Source organism: Fukomys damarensis, unplaced genomic scaffold (genome assembly GCF_012274545.1).
Source record: "Fukomys damarensis isolate Sample0158 unplaced genomic scaffold, DMR_v1.0_HiC HiC_scaffold_16, whole genome shotgun sequence".
Taxonomy (NCBI): domain Eukaryota; kingdom Metazoa; phylum Chordata; class Mammalia; order Rodentia; family Bathyergidae; genus Fukomys; species Fukomys damarensis.
In genome coordinates, this window is record NW_022900928.1 from 128,523,752 (window position 1) to 128,530,788 (window position 7,037).

The window sequence follows — 7,037 nt, forward strand, 5'->3', positions numbered from 1 at the left end:
GGGGGGGTGGGGGGGTGGGTTCAGACTCCCTCCTCAGGACCCCGAAGTTGCTTCAGGGCCCTCTGGTGGAGACAGAGTTCTTCTGGTTTCGGAAGAAGAAATTAAAGGGATTCCCCAACAGAGTCCTTGGTTCTTTCAGTTTGTTTGTCTCACATTCTGTTTGGCTCTTTTGTTCCCTTGTTTGTCTGTTTGCTTTTATTGAATTTTCTGATAAAATGGGAGGGAACTCATCTACCCACCTCACCTTGATTTTAGACCATTTCCAGGAGGCCCATCAGACTGCAGCTGACCTTGGACTCCACATAAATAAGAAAGAGATTTCAAAACAACACAGCCTAGGAGTTGCTCAACTTCTGCTCTGTGATAATCAGCTGCTAATGAAAACTATTTAGTTTTGGTAACACTTCTTGTGCATTGCAAATTCTTGAACTGTGATTATGGGGTTAACTTGCCCTTTTCTAAAAACTCAAGGTTAATACTGTTCTATTGGCAGCCAGTCAAATTTTAAGATGTAACAATCTGAGAACAGAAAAAAAGACACTTTAAGCTGAAGTTTGTTATAAAAGGTTTACATTTACAGTCAAGAAGAGTTTTCATTTCTTTAACCCTAATTGTTCAAGAGATCTCTGTTAATTTTGAACTGTAAATGTTTTGACTAGTTGTAACTAAAAGATTTTATAATTCAATTGGTCAAAACCATCTGAGTGCACTCTAGTTTAAATTGTCTTATATGTTTGTTTGTCTAAATGTTCAAAAGTATTTGTCCAGTTATGTTTTTGATCAAAATGATGTCAAATACAAGTAGATTGTTGATTTTTACAACCTGGCTTTATAGGTTAAATTAAAAAATTTAAAGATAATTAAATATAAACTTTTAAGTTTGAGTATACTCATGTTGGTAAATAAAGAAGCAGCTACTCAGAAAATTTATTCTGATCTTTGTTCACTAATGGGAGCCACCCAAATAAATTTCATAGCCTTATAGAAAGATATGCCTCGTTAAATATGTTGTCAAAAATGTTTGCACTGGTTATCATCAAAGGGATGAGTTCTAAATATATTATTATAACATGTTTATCTTCAAAATATTGCTACTTTTCTGGTATACAAAATGTATTCATGTTGTTTGACCATGCAAGTTTTCCAGCATATTGTTTATGACAATAAACTTTTGGTCCAGGTATTCTCCCTTCTCTTCTGCTCCACCTACTTATGGTTACAGGTACATTTATAGACCCACCACTATCCCTGAACAGCTTGAAGCTGGGTTTCCATTGAGGAGACCGGATTGGGACCCCAATACTGAGGTAGGTAAGGAGAGGCTCCGATCTTACCACCAGGCTCTATTGGGGGGTCTCCGAACTGCAGCAAGGCAGCCCACAAATTTACCCAAGGTAAGTCAGGTTAGACAGGGACCTGAAGAAACTCCGAGTGCCTTCCTGAGAGACTTCTAGAGGCATATAAGACATATACGCCTCTAAACCCAGAAGAAGAAAATAACTGGTCAGCAGTTTGCATGGCTTTCGTCAGTCATTCAGCTCCTGATATCTGGAAAAAAACTACAGAAAATTAAAGGCTTTAAAGGTAAGAGGCTGACTGAATTAATAACAATAGCTGAAAAAGTGTATAATAGCAGGGACCCTCTGGAAGAGAGGCAGGCTAGAGGAACTGCAAAAGTGTTGCTGGCCTCCTCAGCCTTTAAAGGGACTGATCATAAAGATTACAATGCAAGGAAAGAAAAATTGGGAAAAAGACCCCGTGTCAGATTGCCGAGAGATCAGTGCACCTATTGCAAAAAGATGGGACTTTGGAAGCATGAGTGCCCTCCACTGCTCAAAGAAAGGGGTACCAACGAAACTAAGGCAGAAGTTTTAGAGTTAACTGATTTGAATGACTAGAGAGAATGGGCTTCAGAGCCCCTCCCCAAAACCTGTGTGCTTCCATGTAGATACCGGAGCTCAGTTTTCTATTCAGAAACAGCCCAGGGGACCCATGTCCACTAAATCTACATGGATCCAAGGGGCCACTGGAACAGATAAATATACGTGGACTACCAAGAGAAAAGAGGACCTACGGGGTGGGGGGACAAGTGACCTACTCATTTATGGTTATCTCCAATTGCCCGTATCCCCTTATGGGAAGAGATTTATTAACTAAGGTGGGAGCTCGTATTTATTTCAAAAAGGATGAAGTAACTCTCTCTGATAAGAATAATGAGCCAATTCATGCTCTAACCCTAATCTAACTGATGAATATAAGCTTGTACAGGAACTCCCATTGCCTAATGATCAAGAGCTACAAATCACTCCTTAAAAAATGGATAAAAGAAATTCCAGGAGTATGGGCAGAAATCGGGGGACCTCGACTTGCACAACACTGTGCTCTGATAATCGTTCAGCTCAAGGCCCATAGCACCTGGTCCATTTTAAACAATATCCGATACCAATGGAAGCCAAAAAGGGAATTATGCCCCATATCCGGAAACTAAAAGAGATGGGGCTCTTAACCCCATGCCAGTCTGCCTGGAACACACCACTGCTCCCCATTTGGAAGCCAAACTCGGAGGACTACAGACCAGTACAAGACCTGCAAGAAGTAAATAAAAAACGGGTGGAAGATATTCACCCTACTATGCCTAACTCTTATACTCTTCTTAGCTCCTTACCCCAAAATAGACAGATTTACACGGTGCTTGATTTGAAAGATGCTTTCTTCTGCCTCCCACTGCAAAACAAAGCCAGCCCTTCTTTGCCTTTGAGTGGACAGACCCAGAGAAGGGATTCAATGGACAATTAACTTGGACTCAACTCCCACAGGGTTTCAAAAACTCGCCCACCATCTTTGATGAAACACTCCACGATGACCTGGGTGAGTACAGGACAATGTTCCCAGACGTGACTCTTCTACAGTATGTTGATGATTTGTTATTGGCTACACAGACTATGGAAGAATGCACAAGGGCTTCGGAGGCCATTTTACAGACCCTTGACAAGTTGGGTTATCGGATTTAAAAAAAAAAAAAATCCCACCTATGCCAATCAGAAGTAACCTATTTAGGTTACATACTCAAGGGGAGACAATGTCACTTGTCCACAGCTCATAAAGAAACCATCCTTCGGATTTCACAACCAACAAATCTCCGTGAGGTAAGAGAGTTCCTCGGATCAGCAGGGTTTTGTAGACTTTGGATTCCTGGGTTCACTGAATTGGCAAAACTTCTAAATGAGGCAACCAGGGAACAATCCCCACTTAAATAGAAATGAAATGAAAAAGGCCTTTAAGGCTATAAAGTCTGCTCTACTTAAGGTACCTGCCCTGGCTTTACCAGATGTCTCTAAACCCTTTCAACTATATATAAACACGAAGGAATTACAAAAGGAATATTGACCCAGGCACTAGGCCCCTGGAAAAGGCCAGTGGCCTATTTGTCTAAAAAAAATTGATGCAGTGCAGCCGGATGGCTACCATGTTTGCACATTGTTGCCACCACAGCACTTCTGACTAAAGATGGGACAAAATTGATGGACAAATTGACCATGGGCCAAAATTTGACAATCACCACCCCACATGCCATGGAGAGAATATTGGCGAGCCCTCCAGATAGATGGATTTCAAATGCTAGACTAGTTCAATACCAGGCCTTACTTTTAAACCCTCCACAAGTCCAATTTCAGAAAGCAACAACTCTCAACCTGGCAACATTGCTACTGGGTCCAGATTTAGAAGGTCCTCTACATGATTGTGAGACCATATTGGACAGCCTCCAAGGTGTTTGAGCTGATCTAACTGACATTCCGCTGAAAGAACCGGAGGCAAATTGGTTCACAGATGGGTCCAGCTTCATGAAGGACGGAGTCAGACATGCTGGAGCAGCAGTGACTTCAGAGACTAAGGTAATTTGGACAGAGGCCCTACCTATTGCGACATCAGCTCAAAAAGCTGAATTAATAGCCCTCATCAAAGCCCTCCAACTTGGACAAGGAGAAGTCTTAAACATTTACATGGACAGTCGCTATGCATTCGTGACCATTCATGTTCATGGGGCCATCTATCGAGAAAGAGGACTACTAACAGCCAAGAGAAAGACCATCAAGAATAAACAAGAGATTTTAGACTTACTGGCTGCTATACCCCATCGTGTGGCTATCATGCATTGTTCTGGACATCGAAGGACTAGAGACTCAATAGCCTAAGGTAACAATTTTGCAGACCAGTCAGCCAAGGGTGCAGCTATAAGGCCTACGATGGCGCTGGCCCTCCAGCCCAGCCTAATAGAACCTATACTGCCAGAAAAACCTAAATATTAGGAAATAGAGATACAATATGCGGAATCATCAGGATATAAGAAGCAACAAAATGGCTGGTATGTTAATTCTCAGGGGTTATTTCTTTTGCCCTCTAACTATGCACAAAGTTTGCTCCAACAGATACATCAGTCAACACATTTGGGAAAAAGAAAAATTAAAGAATTAATAAGAAAGTCCCCTGTAAAGATCTTTGGCCTTGGACCAAAACTTAACCAAGTTATAAATAAATGTACAGCTTGCAAGCTGGTTAATACAAAACATGGATCTATACAAACAATTACCAAAATGAGAAGATCAAAACCTGAGATAAATTGGGAAATAGATTTTACTGAAATTAAGCCAGGTATGTATGGATATAAATACTTATTAGTGTTCATAGATACATTTTCTGGATGGACTGCGGCATACCCGACTAAACATGAAACAGCTAATATAGTAATGGACCAGCCTTCATCTCTCAGGTAACCCAAGGGCTAATTAAAGTTTGGAGACTAATTGAAAATTACATTGCTCATATCATCCCCAAAGTTCTGGACAGGTAAAAAGAATGAATCGGACCCTAAAGGAAACCTTAACTAAATTAACCTTAGAGACTGGCAGTGATTGGGTAACTCTCCTTCCCTGTGCTCTTTTTAGAGTAAGAAATACTCCCTATGTTCTTAATTTAACCCCTTATGAAATCATGTATGCTAGGTCCCCACCTTTACTCCCTAATATACGCTCCGAAATGTTACTTGAGTTTGATAATCAAAACTTTCTTTTTGCCTTACGAGCATTGTTTAAAGCTCAGGAGGCCCTTTGGCCCGAAGTAAAAGCAACCTTTACAGGAATAACACCACCAGAGGCCCATCCATTCCAGCCGGGTGATTCAGTACTGGTAAAGATACATTGAGTTGGGAATCTTGAACCCCGTTGGAAAGGGCCCTACACCGTGATCCTTGTGACTCCATCGGCTGTAAAGGTTGATGGGATTCCAGCATATATTCATCACAACCAAGTCAAGGCAATGGGGACAATGCCCCAAACAGACTGTAAGATCCGACGACACCCAACCAACCCACACTCAAACTTCGGATAACAAAAAGAAGCCAGACACCAAGGAGAGAGGCCCCCGATATAGAGGACCAAAACGTTGGAGATTAGCTGCCTTGTTTCTAACTTGCTTGTTTGTTTTTGATCCAACAGGTCTCTCTATTAAAGTGAGTCCACACCAACCCTTAAATGTGACTTAGATCATCTATAATAAGATAACGGGCTCTAGCAAATTCTACTCCCAAGCTGGCTTCTCCTACCTCCTGGTTTCCAGATTTACAAGTTGACCTCTGTGATCTAGTCACCACAGACTGGGATCCAGCTGACCAATGGCCCCCTCGACCACTGCAGCCTCCTCACACTGGTTATGGATGTAAAACTCCTGTAAATTGAGGTGACGCCCACAAAAGACACTTCTATGTCTGCCCAGGACACTCCAGGTCATGCCAGAGACAATGTGAGTGTGGAAGACCGGATCACTTCTTCTGTAAGGCCTGGGGCTGCGAATCAACAGGATAGATGACATGGCAGGCACCAGTCAAAAGTGACCTTATCACAGTAACCTGCTATGGGGACTACACTACAACTGGAGCAAGACACTGCCCTGGTAAGGGTGACTGTGGACCATGTTATGAGTCTCCCAAGTACTTGAGGACACCAGAAAAAAAAAATGTAATACCCTGTTCAACCTGTAACCCCCTGGATGACTACCCTGGTTTCATCCTTAATAGAACCCTTAGTCATTTTGATTTTGCTACTAACCTTTGGCCCCTACATACTTAACAAGCTGGTCACTTTTGTCAAAGAACAGGTACCAGCAGTGCAACTCTTGGTGCTAAAATCACAGTACCAAGGAATTCCCCCAGAGATAGAAGATATAATATATGAGCCCATGATGAGCCCACGATTGAGCTCAAAGTTCCATACTCAAGGGGGGAATGTGGAGGCCAGAGTAACTCCATATTGTAATAAAAGGCTCCATTTCATACTGGGCCTGACCTAAAAATGAACCCAATCGTCTTGTGACTGCTGAACAAAGCAAACTAGTTCCTGAGAAAACAACAGAATGTATAAAACCATTAGATAAGACCACCTGGCATCCTTGAAACTCCGCCACCCGGATAGCTCAGCACCCCAACAATAGCCAATAGGATTTAAATGTAATAACTAACCAATCATAATAGAGGTAAAGTTTGTTACTAAGACTAATGTTGCTGGTTGTGGTGGTGCACACCTGTAATCCCAGCACTCAGGAGGCTGAGGCAGGAGGATCGCTGCGAGTTCGAGACCAGCCTGGGCTACATAGTGAGTTCCAGGTCAGTCTCGACTACATAGTGAGACCCTATCTCAAAAAACCAAAACAAACAAACAAACAAAACAAAAAGACTAATGTATCCCAAACCCTATAAAAGCGGCTTGAAATTGCTTTTCGAGGTCTCCAATCTCTGATTGGCAGACCCACTGCATGCTGTGTTAGTAAAGTGCTCTTGTGTGTTGCATACATGAGTAGTGATCTTCTCGGGGACTCAGGGCTGGGGCACAACAGCGGACAAGGACAGCAAGAAGGTCAGAGTTGACCTGCAGGGGAGCTTCTACTGTGTGGCCTGTTAAGTCCCACTGATTCAGCCTCTCTGGAAAGCCCTATTTTACAGGAGCGGAGGGAGGGGAGAGAGAGGAGAGGTGGAGAGGGAGAGGGAG

The 7,037-nt window shown here is 42.5% G+C and overlaps 1 protein-coding gene across 3 annotated transcripts in view; it reads right to left on the reverse strand.

Moving 5' to 3' along the window:
* Positions 1 to 7,037, reverse strand: part of LOC104850992 (sp110 nuclear body protein) — a 40,208-nt gene that overhangs the window by 32,623 nt on the left and 548 nt on the right. The gene's annotated exons all lie outside the window — the stretch shown is intronic.